General features: G+C 44.5%; 1 protein-coding gene across 3 annotated transcripts in view; it reads right to left on the bottom strand.

The window, feature by feature from the left end:
• The window catches only part of RPH3A (rabphilin 3A), a 521,629-nt gene that overhangs the window by 126,319 nt on the left and 375,260 nt on the right, over positions 1 to 20,050 (bottom strand). The gene's annotated exons all lie outside the window — the stretch shown is intronic.

The raw sequence follows: 20,050 nt of genomic DNA, 5'->3' as shown, positions 1-20,050 counted from the left end.
TAATGCCCTCCTGATGAAGTGAACAAATGTTTTACAAAACTAATTGAAAAGATCATCATTGCCTTATTTTACTTCTACTTTTAGAACTGAAAGTATAGTAATACATATACTAAACTCTCCAAAGACAGAGTATAAAACATTCTATAAGTCACTCAAAGTAGATAATATTAAACATTACTAATATAAATTGGAAACTGGTGTATAATTATTGATGATATCACACAAAGAACATGTTATACAAGAATACAATAGAATACACGTTGAACATTTATCATCTTGTGGATTGACTGTACTTTCTGTTCTTTTTCATTACTAATGAAATTGCATTTCTCTTTATTAAGACTGCCTAGCGAAATAAATTAATCCACTAACGCTGCTATCGGTACATTTCCCCATGTCCCCTTAAAAGTCGCACCAGACTCACAATTGAGTTTTTTATAAGCAAGGAAATTTAGCGGAAAAAAAATGGGTCTCAGTTTTTTGTTGTCTTTTGTTTGGCTCTGTAACATTAACAAGCTGACATATCATTGCATTCCAGCGGATCTGGGGGTGTGTTTAGTTCACAGGGACAACAATTGGTGATTTGCATTTTCAGCAGTGATACATTGTGGGAGACATCTTGGAGCTCACTCCAACCTGAATTATTGCAAATACTTTGTTTTAAAAAAGCAAACTTGTTTTCCATGATTTTTTGTTGAAAAATAATCACCATAGACAGTAAAGTTACATAATATATGCAATTAATGTATGACTAGTAATTGTGATATCTATGGGACTAGTCTGCAACCAATCAAAATGTAAAAAAATATGGCTTTTAATTATTTTAAGCATGATGGAATTTTGATGTGCATTATCCATAATACTACAGAACCCAATGCACGTTTAAAAAAGAAGACAGAAAGAAAAGAAAACACAGAGGATTCTGTCTTTATTTTGGCCTGAGCCTTTATTTTGAAGCTGAATACAAAAGCCACCATCTCTAAAAATAACAACCATGACTAGATAATTTAGTCACTCAAAAGGCAGGCCTCAGGAGATGAAATTAGGAATCCCAGATTCATGGATGCTTTATACGCTCCACTTGTGTGGTGACCTATATCTAACAGAGCAGTGGAGAGCAAGCATGAAAGGAAACATGGACTCTGTGTATTTTCCTCCACAATATATCCTGGAAAGGTCCATGTGTGATGTAGATTGTGTTATTGGACAAATTGGCTTCTAGTAAAAACCCATAATATGCACAAACAGACATCAATATGCCAGACTACAGCATCAATGTCGATATGTGCAAACAGCAAAAGCTGCTACATTTCAAGCCAGATGCCTTCCTAAAAAAAAATATAACATTATCACCACCTTTTCACTTATGAAATCACCTGGCATTTTCTAAAACGATTTAAATAAAAAAATTCACATTTTATTTTTCTTGCAAACAAAACTAGCAATTCAAGACCTGGTGTAGGGGGTTTGCCAGATATCATTGCTTCCTGCATGTATAAAGGCCCATGCGCATGCCAGATTAAAGTCGGTGAGGCAGATGATAACCGCCTCGGTCAATAATCTAGCATGTGTACATTAGCCACCAATCCCTGACTGTCAGCCGATAGCTTTGGTCTTGTCATTCGCACCTCTCATTACATCTGCCCGCTCCCCATATTGCAACAGAACGCATCGTCAGCCTATAGGCAGACTCCACGTCTGTACAGTCTCTGCCCAGTGATGTCACTCGAGGGATTGGGTCCCAATCCCCATCAGGTGACATCGGTTGAGTGTGTGTACCGCCCTTAACCAACTGCACAGGGCAGGAAGTTAAATTTAAGCATACACAGGCATAATTCTAAGTTTACAAAGGCAAGCCTTTATTATATGCATATGTAGAGGTGATGCAAGCTGCTTTGTTTCTCATTTTTAAAATGTTGGGACTATCAGTATCGCAGACTAGCACTCCTATTTTTATCTAAAACTCAACAGCTTGTGTTCCGTATTTGAACAAAAGAATCTTGTAAGAATCTGCAGTGAATTTCTAGTTCGGGAGAAAAATACCTAAAAAGTATAAGTGGGGATCAAAAAGATCTTAATGGCTAGGGAGAGGGAGGATCAGGGGCTAATGGGCTAGGTATGGGGCTATTGAGATAGCCAAGTAGGTAAATTATTTTCCACCTTTAATAGATAATATCAATCTCATGTTATATGCACACCAATAAATAAAAATCATGCAGCAAATTAAACACTTTCAAGCTGTATAATTTTGAAAAACAAAACAAAAATGGTTGAAATGACAATTTCTTCCGAGATAAACCCAAATAAACTTCATGTGTTCGAGTTAAATCTAAAGAAACTTCATGCATCTTCCCTTTAATGGGAACCCGAGATGAGAGTTACAGTGGTGTGAAAAACTATTTGCCCCCTTCCTGATTTCTTATTCTTTTGCATGTTTGTCGCGCTTAAATGTTTCTGCTCATCGAAAACCGTTAACTATTAGTCAAAGATAACATAATTGAGCACAAAATGCAGTTTTAAATGATGGTTTTTATTATTTAGTGAGAAAAATAACTCAAAACCTACATGGCCCTGTGTGAAAAAGAAATTGCCCCCTGAACCTAATAACTGGTTGGGCCACCCTTAGCAGCAATAACTGCAATCAAGCGTTTGCGATAACTTGCAACGAGTCTTTTACAGCGCTCTTGAGGAATTTTGGCCCACTCATCTTTGCAGATTGCAGAATTGTTGTAATTCAGCTTTATTTGAGGGTTTTCTAGCATGAACCGCCTTTTTAAGGTCATGCCACAACATCTCAATAGGATTCAGGTCAGGACTTTGACTAGGCCACTCCAAAGTCTTCATTTTGTTTTTCTTCAGCCATTCAGAGGTGGATTTGCTGGTGTGTTTTTGGTCATTGTCCTGCTGCAGCACCCAAGATCGCTTCAGCTTGAGTTGACGAACAGATGGCCAGACATTCTCCTTCAGGAATTTTTGGTAGACAGTAGAATTCATGGTTCCATCTATCACAGCAAGCCTTCCAGGTCCTGAAGCAGCAAAACAACCCCAGACCATCACACTACCACCACCATATTTTACTTTTGGTATGATGTTCTTTTGCTGAAATGCTGTGTTACTTCAATGCCAGATGTAACGGGACACGCACCTTCCAAAAAGTTCAACTTTTGTCTCGTCGGTCCACAAGGTATTTTCCCAAACGTCTTGCCAATCATTGAGATGTTTTTTTAGCAAAATTGAGACGAGCCTTAATGTTCTTTTTGCTTAAAAGTGGTTTGTGCCTTGGATATCTGCCATGCAGACCATTTTTGCCCAGTCTCTTTCTTATGGTGGAGTCGTGAACATTTACCTTAATTGAGGCAAGTGAGGCCTGCAGTTCTTTAGATGTTGTCCTGGGGTCTTTTGTGGCCTCTCGGATGAGTTTTCTCTGCGCTCTTGGGGTAATTTTGGTCGGCCAGCCACTCCTGGGAAGGTTCATCACTGTTCCATGTTTTTGCAATTTGTGGATAATGGCTCTCACTGTGGCTCGCTGGAGTCCCAAAGCTTTAGAAATGGCTTTATAACCTTTACCAGACTGATAGATCTCAATTACAGTACTTTGTTCTCATTTGTTCCTGAATTTATTTGGATCTTGGAATGATGTCTAGCTTTTCAGGTGCTTTTGGTCTACTTCTCTGTGTCAGATAGCTCCTAGTTAAAGGATACCACAACTGACATGTGACATGTTGAGATAGACATGTGTATGTACAGTGCCTAGCACACAAATACCTATGCTGTGTTCCTTTTTTTCTTTCTGTACCTGAAAGAGTTAAATATCAGGTATGTAAGTGGCTGACTCAGTCCTGACTCAGACAGGAAGTGACTACAGTGTGACCCTCCCTGATAAGAAATTCCACCTATAAAATACTTTCCTAGCAGAAAATGGCTTCTGAGAGCAAGAAAGAGATAAAAAGAGGAATTTCTTATCAGTGAGGGTCACACTGTAGTCACTTCCTGTCTGAGTCAGGACTGAGTCAGCCGCTTACATACCTGATATTTAACTCTTTCAGAGAGAGAAAGAAAAAAAAGGAACACAGCAGAGTTATTTGTGTGCTAGGCACTGTACATACACATGTCTATCTCATTATGTCACATTTCAGTTGTGGTATCCTTTAAGTGATTTCTTGATTGAAACAGGTGTGGCAGTAATCAGGCCTGGGGGTGACTACAGAAATTGAACTCAGGTGTGATAAACCACAGTTAAGTTATTTTTGAACAAGGGGGGCAATCACTTTTTTACACAGGGCCATGTAGATTTGAAGGTTTTTTTTCTCACTAAATAATAAAAACCATCATTTAAAACTGCATTTTGTGTTCAATTATGTTATCTTTGACTAATAGTTAACGTTTTTTGATGAGCAGAAACATTTAAGTGTGACAAACATGCAAAAGAATAAGAAATCAGGAAGGGGGCAAATAGTTTTTCACACCACTGTATATGGCAGCTGCCATATTTATTGCCTTTTATATACATGTTGCCTGGCATCCCTGTTGATCTTCTGGCATCAGTAGTGTCTCAGTTACAACCATGAAACAAGCATAAGGCTATTCCAGTCAGCGTTGAGTCAGAGCATCTGATCTGCCTGCTCATTCAGGGTCTATGGCTAAAAATGTTAGTGACACGAGATCAGGGGTACAGCCAGGCAACTTGAGTTGTTTAAAAGGAAATAAATATGGCAGCCTCCCTATCACTCTCACCTTGGGTTCACTTTAAGAAATATGTGGAATATGGAAATATTGTCGGTCGTTGGTTAAAATTAGCAGTGTGGTTAACAGGTAATTAAATTTATTTTATTTCTTATTTTCTTTTTCTGCAGCAGCTGAAACAATTGTATGAAACCAGCGCTGTATAGTGTGGAACTCCGCTCACAACCTCCAACTGCCGAATGTGCAGGAAACAGGGCTGTTCAAACCCGAAGTCCAGTACAGTAGAAAGTGAGTTCCGCACAATGTCAGTAGAATCAATTCGGCTTTATTGTATCAAACACATGAAAAAGCTAAAATCCATCACCACATGCTGACATGTTTCGGACGTTACACGTCCTTAATCATAGCACAGGTGCAAGTGAACGAGGGTGGCCCTTAAATAAAGTGAAACCACACCCAGTAACACATGCTCAAAACCCCAACCTCACAAAAAGGTGCATCATAAAAGATTGGGGATAACCCCAAACGATTAGAATAAAAACATAATAACATATGATTAGATACGTTGAAAAACTACGCAGCAGGAAATATGGCAAAAAGTAACACAGTACTGAATGCATGATATAATATAAGACAGGCAAGAGAGGATAAAACAAAACAGAAACAGTGTATCTGTCAAGTAACTGAGTGTAGGTCCCATCTAGCATTAAGGCCTCTTGGTGAGCGTGTCTCCCAACTGAAAAATCCAAAATGCTTCCCGAGTGAGGAGACGTTTGTACACGTCGCCTCCTCTCTGGGGTCTATTAACACGCTCAATGCCCTGAAATGAGAAGGAGGACATATCCCCTGCATGGACCAGTCTAAAATGTTTAGCCACATTGGAAATCTCTGTGGTAAACCAACCGGCCCCCCTGTAGTGTTCACTGATCCGTTGTCTGAGGTGTCGAGTAGTACACCCCACATACTGTACCCGACATATGGCACATGAGATAAGGTAAACAACGGACTTGGTATGACAATTGATATATTGTCCCAGTAAAAAAGGAAATGGCAGAACGAGTGCAATTGTGAACACCACAGTAATTGCAGGTGGAAAAATTGCATCTGTAAGAACCGGGGACAGTTAACATTTTCTACTAAACCAGCGCTGCTTTTGTATTTTGCACAAATGACTTTTTTTGAACTTGCTATTTACATCAACCGCACATGTTCCCGTCTTGCAGTGTAACTTCTTTCAAATAGCAGAATAATGTAGAGCAGTAATTATGTATCTGATTGATCACTAGCATGGTGGATGCAGGTAGTATCCTGCTGATCCTCAACATCAGCTCTGGTGCAAATTAGTATTCTTCTCATTCACTGGAAGATAAGAGGTTTCGTTTTTATTGTACCCCGAGCCATAATAAAGTGGGAAATTGCTATTTTTTATACCATTTGTTTTTATAACTCCACACAAAGTAAGCTTGGATTTCGCTAAGCATATTCCAAAACACAGAGTGTTGTACTTGTAAAGCAAATTTATGGAGAACAGTGAGAAAAATGGACCACTGGGATCAGGAAAAAAACTACAGAATTGGTCTTAAGGCAGACCATTCAATATAGAATAACACAAAAAAAATGTACTGGCGACAGGAGCGCAATTCATGGAAGTACGCAGGAGGGACTGTGCATGCACAGTAGTTGGTGACAAAGCTGGGTCAGAGATTTTTCTGAGGGGGCAGTGACAATGAATGTGAGCCCAAATATACTGAGGGGTCTCTAAGACTGGAGGGGGGGGATAGGGTGGGGGGGCTGGATAAAGACCCAGGTAAAAGCCTTTTTTGTTGTTGCTTTGTTCTAGCTCATGTGAGCTTTAACTTCTAAATCTCAATGAATCTCTGTAGAGTGCCAAATCTCATTAAATCTCTGTAGAGTGCCAAATCTCAGCAAAACTCTGAAGAGTGCCAAAGTGCAGTGAATCTTTGTAGTATACAAAACCTCAGTGAATCTCTGAAAAGTACCAAATCTCCAAAAATCTGTACACCGAGTCCATCATGCTTTGTGTGTTTACCAGTACTAGCCACAGTCTGGCATCCTCAGTATACCCGTTTTATGCAACTCATGGAATTCAATCAAATTGGCTGTTTTGGAAAATTGAGTTATTTCAAATTTGTGTAAAGTAAAAACATAACAAGGAAAAAGGATCTACAGCTCAAAAAGAGAAAGATAAAATCCACCATATTATAAATGAATAAGACATTGGACAGAAAAACAGCTCATGTGTCTCAGGCAAGATAAACCGTAAGCCCTTAATCATAGCTATGGAAACACTAAGGCAATAGTTACAATTAAGGGCTTATTTTTAAACAGAAACGAGCTGGAGGTTTTTTTGTCCGATGTCTCATTCACCAATAAAATAGTGGTTTTTACCGACCTGTCTGAGCTGCAGATCTTCCTTGTTGCTTTGAGCATGGCTGTTGGAGTTTTAGGATCCTACACTAGAATAGGTTAAATCAGCAAGGTTAAGTGAAATTAGAACCTCCTAAATGTTCCTGCACTGCCTAATGCTCCTCCAGCACTCCTCACAATTTTGTATTGTAAGGCCTGGCAGATATCCTGCCTTCTTTTAATTCCCTATGCCCCAATCTCCACCCCAGTCTTCATCCTATGTGGTACATTCCAACTCAGCCTTGGAGACTTACTCCATCATTTCAGCACTCGATTACACCCAAAGTAAAGAGACTGAAAGAAGAAGGCAAAAGTACCACCAGTACCCCCCACTAGATTAGCTAGTCTACAGGCAAGAGTGGAGGTCAGGCAGTCCAAGATGGCAACAAGAAGTGATCCAACAGGCCAAGGTGAATCTTTTGCCCCATTTACACAATGGCATGAGTGCAAGAGAGTGCAGTTATGGTAGTGATACTTATCAGAGAGCAGGCCATCACTGCTGGGGAAATCCCAGCATTCTGATCTTTAGCAATAGTTGAAAGACTTCTCTCCATACTTTGAATCACCAGCAGGAAGCCATGCGCACTGAAACTGCATAGTGGTTGCCAAAGTCTAATAGTGGGGCTACAGGAACAGTTTTCTCTCCAGTTAGTAAAAGTAACATAGCTGCACTCTGCATTCTATAATGTGGAGTAGAGTTCTTCTGTACTTGAAATTGTGATGCATAGGCCTCAATTCACTAAACTTTATCAAACACTTTATCAAATGTTTGATAATTTATCTCATGGGCAAAATCGAATTTTGAATTCACTAAGGTGTTATCTATTTTTTGAATGTTTTATCGATAAAACGTTCAATAAATCTATAACACCTTAGTGAATTCAAAATTAGATTTTACCCATGAGGTAAATTATCAAGTGTTCGATAAAAAGTTGGCTAAAGCTTAGTGAATTGAGGCCATTGTGGTTTTCTAATAGCATGTATACAATGTGGTATGAGTGAGACTTGTTCCCATATCACATTTATAGGCAGTTGCAGGTCAAAATATGCAGATTTTAAAGAATAACTGGTAAAAGTAAGATTTTATTCATTCCTATTATTTGATTAGTATTGGCAGATAGTTAATTAGAGAAAGTTTGCTTATTGATGAAATTAGCAATTTTGCACATGGTTTTGTCTAAACCTTAGAGAGTAAGAATTTCGCTAATGGATTAGTTGCTGATACATATTATACAGTAAAAGCCTCGGGTAATGCAAGTGTATTGACCATCCGTGAAATGCTTAGGTGGTACTGAACTGCAAAGGTTTTTTTTTACAGCTACATTGATTTATTCCACTAATGAATAATGAAAGGTTGCTATAGGTAATACTTTGCAATTGCTTTGCTCTATTTTCCTTAGCTAAGATTTATAATACTGCAAGGAAACACATTTTGATGGGAGGGGGTGAAAAAAAGCTTTTAAAGCAAACCTCAACTGAAAGGAACATAGGAGTCATTTTGACTTCCATTTGAAAATGTTACTTGCCTCACAGCAGCATACCAAGACATTGCGAGGCTCCATTGCAATTGTGATGGGGCTCTTAGATGTAGGCACACTATGACAACCTCTTCTACAACATGCTTGGAAAAACAAAGAGAAATCGAGAGCCCGATATGGTGTAGTATTGTTAAGTTGGTTGTGGTTAAAAGCAAAATATTTTAGATATACTCACAAACATGGGTTACCCATAGGCAACCACTTCAAGTGCAGGTGGGGAGTATTAGAACCTGACTCCACTCAGGTTTTTAAGATGTCGCTCTCTGTAGATCGGAAACGGGGTAGCACCCCTCCACCGAGGGTGGACTCAAAATTTCAGCAAGGCTTGGTGTACAGAGGCGCCAGAGTAGAATAAAAACGTTTAAAAACCGTCTAAAAGAGGGGGATGTTCAGGTGGACTTACCTCCCTCAAAAATCTAAAACTCAATTGAGTCACAATATATCAATACAAAAATGTTTATTGAACTCCACTTAGTGCAACGCGTTTCGCAGGTGTGGTCCTGCTTCATCAGGCAAACAGGAGTATAACTCAATGGGTCTAGATGCATAAGTGAGCGCTCACTTCTGCATCAAGACCCATTGAGTTATACTACTGTTTGCCTGATGAAGCAGGACCACACCTGCGAAACGCGTTGCACTAAGTGGAGTTCAATAAACATTTTTGTATTGATATATTGTGACTCAATTGAGTTTTAGATTTTTGAGGGAGGTAAGTCCACCTGAACATCCCCCTCTTTTAGACGGTTTTTAAACGTTTTTATTCTACTCTGGCGCCTCTGTACACCAAGCCTTGCTGAAATCTTCTACAACATGCACATGTGTAGACATTGCATAGCGGACTCTCATTCAATGTGTAGTCTATACAGTACATGAAAACACCGATGAAAATCATTGGGATTGGTTTCAGTGAGAGGGAGTTAAAGAGAAAACTGTTCCTGGCATTTTCCATTTCATTTACTGCATAACATTAACTGAAATCAAAATGTGGACAGTGCAATGCATATGTCATGTGAGTAGAACAAGTATTTATCTACATATATACGTGTTTTTTTCCTGGGATAGTATGGCTGGACTGTTGCTTTAAGGTTATGAGCGCCTATTATTTCTGTTAACAACAAGTTTTTCGGCATGAGAAAGCCGAGTCCCATGCTAAAATGACATGCTTTCATTAATATCTATATGAATATATCTTTCTTGGGCAATCAAGTGCAACTAAATATAATAAAATTCTCCCGTGTTTTTACTAAAATTCAAAAAATGGAAACAAATATCTAGTTTTTCTATAACATGCCTCCACTTTCTTCAGTGTTCGACATGATATCCAATGTCTTCGAATGGATTTGGCATCTCTTAAAAATGAATTTCATCATGTTACGCTCCTACGGAGAACATTCTTTATTCTTACTCACTAGTCAAGCAGACAACCTACCGATTCCAGAGATTTACTACCCAATGTAATGCTAATTAGAAGCCTCACCATTAATCATATGGGAACTGCACATATAAGCAGCACAACAAAGATATCATCTCTATGCATGTGTAATCGTGCTCAGTCCTTATATTACAAGTCCCTAAAAGAAGTGAATTGAGCAAATGAGGATTTGAGATCAATACTTTCACTAATAGCTTTGCTGAGACCAATACTGTAAGCAAGATTGTATCATGCAGTGTAGAAGGGTTACATCAGGACTATGGTTAGCGTGAGAGTAACTGTGGCTGTAGATATAACATACTCTGGATGTGCAGCAAGAACTGGCTTTTAACGACAGACTTTGAAATAATCACTTTATGAGTATCTAGAATCATAAGCAAACAATTTGAAGGCTGTGCTCATCTCCCAGTTAACGATTTCCCCAGTATGAGCAATCACTGGGATTGGCACATAGTGGGTATTAGAAGACTTCGGTAGAACAATATGCTCTACTGTAGGAGATCAGTGTGACGCCGGGCGACGCCCAGTCGTCCGAGGATTCGCGGCCGATTGTCCGATCGCAACCGTGATCGGAAAACTGACATTCTTTATTTTTAAAATAGAAGTTTTTCCTTCCTGCCTTCCCCCCCCTTTTGCCATGAGGGCTGAATGGGCCTGCGTTAGCATATGGCTAAAGCAACCTGGTTTAGCAAGAAATCCTGTTAAGGCTCCCGGAAAAGCTCTGGTGACACTAATGTGCTAATTGGGCAGAGCTGAAATACCAACAGAGTCTATTCAACAGGGGAAGCTAGCACAGCATGAGGTCTATTGACACCTACATTCCTCCCAGTCTTGACGGCACCGACTAGACTGAGTATGGAATGCATGGTGTTGATAACTTTGTCACATTTTGCAAATACCATCCATGGGAGGAATATGAAAATTACATAATTTTGTTTCCCTAATTCTGTAGAATATGGTGATACTAGACATAGCCAGGTAACCCGAGCAGGGGCTGAGATATGAATAATGGGGTCCCCGTGCGCCCCAAATATTGCAAGTTTGATGTCCTATGAACGTGTATTCTCAGCCCAATCTGAATATGAAATCGGTTTGCATGTGCGACAAAACCCCGGCGGGGTATGAAATTGGACATATTTTGTGGATGGTTGGAAGTTCCTCCCCTGAGAACTCACTGCCTGACACGCCCCTGGGCTGAGCTTGAGACTCCGCCCAGAAATGTCAGTGCTCAAAACTGATTGCATGAGGACACCCAGCCAATTCCCCCCACTTTCCATCATACCGAAAAGACTGCCACTGCTTGGGGAAATAGCAGTGGCCATCTTGCAGGCGGAGCAACGGCCATGTGGTTCGGCCATATTGCGAACTAACTGCAACAAAGGAACTTTGTCTTTTCCCGAACGGACTTTCCACAGAATCATAAGTATTCGTTCTTTTTATCCCTTTTTCTTTTATGTACTGTGTTATCACTGTCTCTCATCGTTTAATTGTTCACGATTGTCTGTATATATTAATTATTTATATTGTAACAAATAAAGGCTTTTTAAAAGGTCTTTACCTCTCAGTAAAACCTTCTATTCAGTATACACAGACGAGACCTAAACTTCCGAAGGGACGCTACTGTTTTGATAGATAGATAGGAATTGCACAGTTTTAACCGGTTGTTTGTTTCACAGGTCTATAGCCAGTTAGCAGTTTTCTCTGGGCTGATAGAAAACAGAGATGGTGGCAAATCTACCCCTGGGTTGGAGTAAAAGTGTATTTTCGTAACCTCACAGGCTCCCTACTGCGTCGTGACGCTCAAACTCCGCCAATTCTACGCAGATTGCGTCCATAGCTCTCAATCTGTGTGCTAGAATCGGATCGGACGGTTTTGCGTGTTCACGGCCAGTGGGGCTCTTGTGACAGTGGTCAGCAGCGTTTGGGATCTGTGTGTGCTGATAGTATCTCAGGTAGGGCTATCGAATTAGCCCTATCGAGAAACGAACTAATTCGTTGGTAGTGACTGAGTGCAATATATTTTTCATATATACAGAGAGACTGTGTAACCAGTACCCCTCCCCTAAGTTTTCTTTTATTTGGCATGGAAATGTCCGGGAATTACAAGGTCATGGTCCTATCCGACCTGCAGAGTCTGTGCGAGGCGAGAGGCATGGACATCCGCGGCAAGAAACAGCAGGACCTGATAACGGACTTGTACCGATGGGATAGCCAGAATCTGCGGACGCTGGAGGTGTCCACTGTGGAGGACACCGGCTCATCTAACGCAAGTCGAGGGGAACCAGAGACTGAAGATCCTGTGCGTACCGAGGTTGAGCAACCCGCGGGCAATGCGGCAACAGATACGCCGGAGGCTGTCAGTGTGATCCCCGACCCCAGAACCCCTGAAAGTACTCGCCTGGAACCGGCCAGTACTGGACTGTCCAGTTATGTTGATCCAGTAATGCAGCAGGCATTGCAAAAGCTGATGGAAACTGATGTGGACAAGTACCTGCAGTACATGGCGGAGCAAAAGCGAGAGGAACGCCAATCTGCAGAGGCGCGGGAGAGACGACAGCATGAGCTGAACATGGCGAAAGTGCAGCAAGCCAGCCGGAGTTCAACGCCCAGCCTCCCTGCTGAAGGGACTGCCGCTCCAGTAAGTGCAAAATTTAAATTTGCTATTATCGAAAAAGACACTGACATTGACTTGTTTTTGAGGTCTTTTGAAAAGGCCTGCCGTCAGTATCGTCTGTCCCAAGACCAGTGGGCCAGACATCTGACACCCTTGCTGCGCTACAAAGCGCTTGATGCTTTCTCAGAGCTGCCTGTGGAAAAGGACAATGATTATACCGCTATAAAGGAGGCTATAATCACTAAGTACCAGCTGACGCCAGAAGCCTACCGGAAAAGGTTCAGGTCCTGGCAGAAAAAATCTACTGATTCTTATCAAGATGTGGTCAGCAGTCTGCTCACCACACTCCGCCAGTGGACGCTAGGCCTCACTAAAGGGTCTTACGGTGTCCTGGAGGACTTAATCGTCCTGGAGCAGTTTCTGAACATTTGCCCGGCTGATGTACGCCAGTTTGTGCTGGAGCGCCGACCGGCGTCAGCGACGGTCGCTGCAGACCTCGCTGAGACCTTTGCAACGACCAGGGTGCCGGAGACCCGCAGGACTGCCCCATCTAGCTGGAGAGGAGGTCAGTCCCACAATTTTGCAGACTCTCCTACCTCTGTGAGCCGTGCGCCCCAGAGGCCCTCCAGCGCAGCTGCTGCGTCCAGGCCTGCAGTAACAGAGGGCATCACCTGTCACTTTTGCCGCAAGCCCGGACACATGAAGTTTAACTGCCCGGAGCGGAGGCAGACAGCGCCAGCTCCTGCACCACCTACACCTCGCCCACGGCAACTGCCGCCAGCCAGCGCACCCCAGCCGGGAGCACCAAACAACGTCATGTTCGCAGGTGGGAGAGGGATCCACTCCGCTACGAGCAACCACCAGCTGGTTACAGTGAACGACCAGCTTGTTACCGGTTTCCGCGACACTGGAGCGGATGTCACCCTGGTGCGTGCGCACCTGGTCCCGACGGAAAATATCCTCCCTGACAAATACCTTACCCTCACTGGAGTGGGGGGCACTCTTTCTCGCATTCCCCAGGCTCGGGTGTCCATCGATTGGGGGGTGGGGGTTCAAGAGAAGGTTGTTGGGGTCCTGGACCAACTGCCGGTCCCAGTTTTGTTGGGGACCGACCTGGGCAAGCTTGTGTCCTATTATGAACCTGCCCCAAGCCCCTCAGACTGCCAGGAGGGAGACGGACTCTCCGCCCACACTAAGGTACTTTGCACCAAGGGGCAAGAACAGGGGGGAGGTGGGTTGAATGTGCCCAGTCCAGGGGTACCGAGTCCAATAGTACCTGTGTCACAGGTACCTGTGTTTGATATACCGATTGTTTGTGATGAAAATGTTGTTGTACCTGTCACTGTAATTCATGCATGCAGCCAGGATGTGAGTAATGCCAGTATGTGCCAGTCTGAAGGTGTACCTGTACTGGCAGTAACACGCAGCCGCGCTGCTCAGAACCTGGGCTCAGAGCAGGTGGAAGAGGTTCCGGCCTCCTCCCCCTCCTCTGACCACAGGGATGGTAGCCTTCAGCCACTAACTGCATATGCCACGGGCCAGCTGGCTGAGAGCGAGAGTGCTGCATTTGTGCAAGCACTCCAGACTGACCCTAGCCTCGAGGCACTCAGAAGACAGGCTTCGGAGCCCCTCACGAATGAAGATACCTTCAAGGTATATTGGGAAGGTGGTAAGCTGTACAGCGAGCCTGTACAGCCCACCGAAGGTGAAACAAGTGTGGGTACCAAGTTGCTTGTGGTACCCAGTGCCTTCCGGGGGCATGTGCTGAAGTCCGCACATGACATTCCCCTGGCAGGGCACTTGGGAATCCACAAGACACTTGACCGTATCCAGGGTCATTTCTACTGGCCCAGGATGCGGATCGATGTGACCAACTATTGCCGCTCATGTACTGTTTGCCAAAAGGTAAAACGGGCTGGGAACCCCCGCAAGGCTCCCTTGTGTCCACTGCCAATCATAGGTGAGCCCTTTCACAGAGTGGCAGTCGACATAATTGGACCATTGCCCACTCCCAGCAGCAGTGGCAAAAGGTACATCCTGACGGTGGTGGATTACGCCACCCGCTATCCTGAGGCCATGGCGCTTTCCTCCCTGAGGGCGGACAAGGTAGCAGACGCGCTACTTAACATTTTCTCCCGAGTCGGGTTCCCTGCGGAGATGCTCTCCGATCAGGGATCCCAGTTTATGTCCGAACTCATGGAGGCCCTGTGCAAAAAGATACACATGACGCACATTGTCTCCAGTCCCTACCACCCGCAGACCAATGGACTGTGTGAACGGTTCAACGGGACGCTGAAGCAAATGCTGACCACGTTTGTTGAGTCGCAAGGTGGGGACTGGGAACGATACCTGCCTCATCTGTTGTTTGCGTACAGGGAGGTGCCGCAGGAGTCAACCGGGTTTTCCCCGTTTGAACTCCTGTATGGGAGGAATGTCCAAGGACCCTTACAATTGATGCGGGAGACATGGGAGGGCAAGGGCGACCCCACTGATGTCTCCGTGGTCGATTACGTCCTCAAGTTCAGGGACAAAATGGAGTCCCTGTCCGCAGTAGTGACCAACAACCTGGCCCAGGCTCAGGCCAAACAAAAAGCATGGTACGACCGCACTGCTGGAGAGCGGTCATTTGATGTGGGTGACAAGGTATATGCCCTTCTTCCCGTGAGGCAGAACAAGCTGCAAGCAGCCTGGGAGGGGCCTTTTATTGTAGTGCAGCGGTTAAACCCTCTGACGTATCTAGTGAACATGGGGGGCAGGAAGCAGAAGAGCTTTCATGTAAACATGCTGAAGGCCCACCATGACAGGACCCAGTATGCGCTGCCAGTGTGCAGCCGGTTAGAGCAGGGAGAGGCAGACCCCCTGTTAGACCTGCTGGCTGACGTACGAGATGTGGACGGCGACCTAAACGTCAATCCACAGCTCGCCTCAGCCCAGCAAGAGCAGTTACAGAAGGTGCTGGGCCAGTACCAGCACACCTTCTCCGGTATCCCGGGGCGGACCAGTATGGCGGTGCATGGGGTAGATACAGGTACCCATCCCCCCATCAGGCAATCCGCTTACCGTGTCTCTCCCGAGGTACAGGCGGACATGCAGAAGGAGGTGAGGGAGATGCTGGAGTTAGGGGTGGTTCAAAAGTCCAGTAGTGCCTGGGCAGCCCCTGTTGTCCTGGTCCCCAAGAAGGACCAGACAACTCGGTTCTGCGTAGACTACAGGAAACTGAACGCCATCACCACTACAGACGCCTACCCCATGCCTCGCATTGATGAGCTGCTAGATACACTGGCATCAGCCAGGTACCTATCAATCATGGATCTGAGCCGGGGGTATTGGCAGATACCACTTGCACCTGACGCGAGGCAAAAGTCGGCCTTCATCACCCCTTTCGGCCTCTTCGAGTTCACGATGATGCCCTTTGGGATGAAGAACGCCCCCGCCACGTTTCAGCGGGCCGTGAACGACCTGCTAGAGGGAATGCAAGGGTTCGCTGTAGCGTATCTGGATGACATTGCGGTGTTCAGCCCCACCTGGGAAGAACACCTCAAACACCTGTCCCAGGTACTAGAGAGGCTGGCCATGGCCAATCTGACGGTTAAACCAAGTAAGTGTCAGATTGGCATGACCGAGGTGCAGTACTTAGGTCACCGGGTGGGGGGTAACACCCTGAAACCTGACACGGGAAAGGTGGACGCCATCCTGGCATGGCCTCGACCTATCACGAAAAAGCAGGTCCAGGCGTTCCTGGGGACCGCCGGCTACTATAGGAAATTTGTTCCCGCCTATAGTACACTGGCGAAGCCCCTGACCGATGCCACTAGCAAGAAGCACCCCAAGGTTGTTAGCTGGACCCCCGCTTGCGAGAATGCCTTCCAGGCCTTGAAGCAGGCCCTCGCAAGCGCCCCTGTGCTTCAGGCCCCAGACTTCAGTCGTCGGTTTGTGGTGCAAACCGATGCCTCTGACTACGGTCTCGGCGCAGTCCTCAGCCAGGTGGATGGAAAGGGGGATGAACACCCTATCCTCTACCTGAGCCGGAAGCTCCTGCCCCGAGACGTAGCCTACTCCACAACTGAAAAGGAGTGCCTGGCGATCGTGTGGGCCCTACAGAAACTGCAGTCGTATCTGTACGGCCGCTCCTTCACGATCGTCACTGATCACAATCCCCTGAGTTGGCTAAACCGTACTGCTGGAACCAACGGCAAGCTCCTACGGTGGAGCCTGTCATTGCAGCAGTACGACTTTACGATCCAACACAAAGCAGGCAGCCGACACCAAAACGCTGATGGGCTGTCGCGGTGTCAGGGGGAACCCGACCCAACAGCGCCAATAGCTGCTACGGAAGGCGTCCTGTTGACACCTCCCTGAGCAGAGCTCGGGAAGGGGGAGGTGTGACGCCGGGCGACGCCCAGTCGTCCGAGGATTCGCGGCCGATTGTCCGATCGCAACCGTGATCGGAAAACTGACATTCTTTATTTTTAAAATAGAAGTTTTTCCTTCCTGCCTTCCCCCCCCCTTTTGCCATGAGGGCTGAATGGGCCTGCGTTAGCATATGGCTAAAGCAACCTGGTTTAGCAAGAAATCCTGTTAAGGCTCCCGGAAAAGCTCTGGTGACACTAATGTGCTAATTGGGCAGAGCTGAAATACCAACAGAGTCTATTCAACAGGGGAAGCTAGCACAGCATGAGGTCTATTGACACCTACATTCCTCCCAGTCTTGACGGCACCGACTAGACTGAGTATGGAATGCATGGTGTTGATAACTTTGTCACATTTTGCAAATACCATCCATGGGAGGAATATGAAAATTACATAATTTTGTTTCCCTAATTCTGTAGAATATGGTGATACTAGACATAGCCAGGTAACCCGAGCAGGGGCTGAGATATGAATAATGGGGTCCCCGTGCGCCCCAAATATTGCAAGTTTGATGTCCTATGAACGTGTATTCTCAGCCCAATCTGAATATGAAATCGGTTTGCATGTGCGACAAAACCCCGGCGGGGTATGAAATTGGACATATTTTGTGGATGGTTGGAAGTTCCTCCCCTGAGAACTCACTGCCTGACACGCCCCTGGGCTGAGCTTGAGACTCCGCCCAGAAATGTCAGTGCTCAAAACTGATTGCATGAGGACACCCAGCCAATTCCCCCCACTTTCCATCATACCGAAAAGACTGCCACTGCTTGGGGAAATAGCAGTGGCCATCTTGCAGGCGGAGCAACGGCCATGTGGTTCGGCCATATTGCGAACTAACTGCAACAAAGGAACTTTGTCTTTTCCCGAACGGACTTTCCACAGAATCATAAGTATTCGTTCTTTTTATCCCTTTTTCTTTTATGTACTGTGTTATCACTGTCTCTCATCGTTTAATTGTTCACGATTGTCTGTATATATTAATTATTTATATTGTAACAAATAAAGGCTTTTTAAAAGGTCTTTACCTCTCAGTAAAACCTTCTATTCAGTATACACAGACGAGACCTAAACTTCCGAAGGGACGCTACTGTTTTGATAGATAGATAGGAATTGCACAGTTTTAACCGGTTGTTTGTTTCACAGGTCTATAGCCAGTTAGCAGTTTTCTCTGGGCTGATAGAAAACAGAGATGGTGGCAAATCTACCCCTGGGTTGGAGTAAAAGTGTATTTTCGTAACCTCACAGGCTCCCTACTGCGTCGTGACGCTCAAACTCCGCCAATTCTACGCAGATTGCGTCCATAGCTCTCAATCTGTGTGCTAGAATCGGATCGGACGGTTTTGCGTGTTCACGGCCAGTGGGGCTCTTGTGACAATCAGTATCCAAGTTCTCAAAATTTCTGCAATCTGCATTGATCTGTATCTATTTTCTACTAAGCACACTCTTCACACACTTCAAACAGCAACAAGTGTGCCCAGGACAAGTGCACAAAGTCAAGATATTGCCATTGTGTAGTAATGATATCCTTTAGGAACTGATGAACAGGAAAATGTCCACCCTGTGCCTGTTACAGGCTAGCATTGCTCTTTGAATCCTGGTTGCTTCCTCCTTTCAAGGCAGAAGGAGGAAGTATCAGAATCGCATGAACCATGACGAGGAATGCAGCACTGTGACTCTCTCCACAAGTAATGGTTCTGAAGGGCTTTGGATGTAATTATCTGGATTTCTGTAATGTAATTATCTGGGTTTCCGGATAAGAAAATGCGGATTTGAACAGCACTAATGCAGGCCTCCATAGACTGTATCCTGTACTGAAAAAAAATAGAGAAGGCTCCTGAATGTTTTCTATAACAAAAACGGCTTTGAAAAGTTAGTCATTCTCCTCGGCACCAAACAGGAATGAACAACTTTAGGCGTGTGGCCAGGGCCGGGCCGAGGCATAGGCATAGGCTGGAGAGGCTCCAGCCTCAGGGCGCAGTGTAGGAGGGGGCGCACAATTCATTCAGCTGTCATTCCTAATTGTGTATGAAGCAGAAAGAAATAAGAAAAGGGGATACATAGCAGTGACTGCAAGCCAGATAACTAGATATTAAGGTGTTGGGGAGGTTGTGGGCCCTGTGGCCCTCTTAGTCTAATAGCAATCAGTGTGTGACGGCTGGGGTGGGAGGGATGGAGGGGCGCACTTTGGTGTCTCAGCCTTGGGTGCTGGATGACCTTGTCCCTGCTCTGCGTGTGGCCCTAAAAATCAGACCCCCTCTGATGCTACTGTTTTATCCTTGGTGTCTGAGTCTTGCATATACCACTCTTCCTCCTCCACATACACTTTCGCTGATGACGGAGGTTGGGAAGAAACAAACACAGGCAAGGGAAATGAGAAAGCCTGACTAAGCCCTGCACACATAGAATCCTGGAAATGTTGCAAAATAGCCTGCACTTCCTGTTGCATAAATTGCATAGCCTTCTTAACTAAATTAGCGGACTCAGTCCCTATAAATTAATCAATATAAGGCTAACATAAATTTCTATCCCAGGAGCTAGAGAGCTTAGTATTACAATTATTACAGGGCTCATCTCTCTGAACAGATTGTAGAAAACAAACACATACAGAAAAAAATACAGGAACTTAAATCTAAAAAAAAATCCATAAGGTGAAAGCACACCTGAAAAGAGTACTGTAACTCACATGAGCCCCCCCTCCTATCTGTGCCTAACAAGAACCTTCCCCTATCAATGTCTAACAAGAATCCTCAACTATTAACAACAGGATGAAAAGGTGCCCAGAAGGTAATAAAATACATTAAAAACAAAATAGATAAGGGTTGAGGTGGCTTATCTCAATGAAGTTAGATTCATATGTAAATGAACTTTATTAGCACTGACTTAGCCAGTAGGTTTACAGTATTTTCCGTCGTATCAGATGCACTTTTTCTCCCCAAAAAATGAGAC

Source organism: Hyperolius riggenbachi, chromosome 1 (genome assembly GCF_040937935.1).
Source record: "Hyperolius riggenbachi isolate aHypRig1 chromosome 1, aHypRig1.pri, whole genome shotgun sequence".
Classification (NCBI taxonomy): Eukaryota; Metazoa; Chordata; class Amphibia; order Anura; family Hyperoliidae; genus Hyperolius; species Hyperolius riggenbachi.
This window is presented reverse-complemented; position numbering and strand designations above follow the sequence as displayed.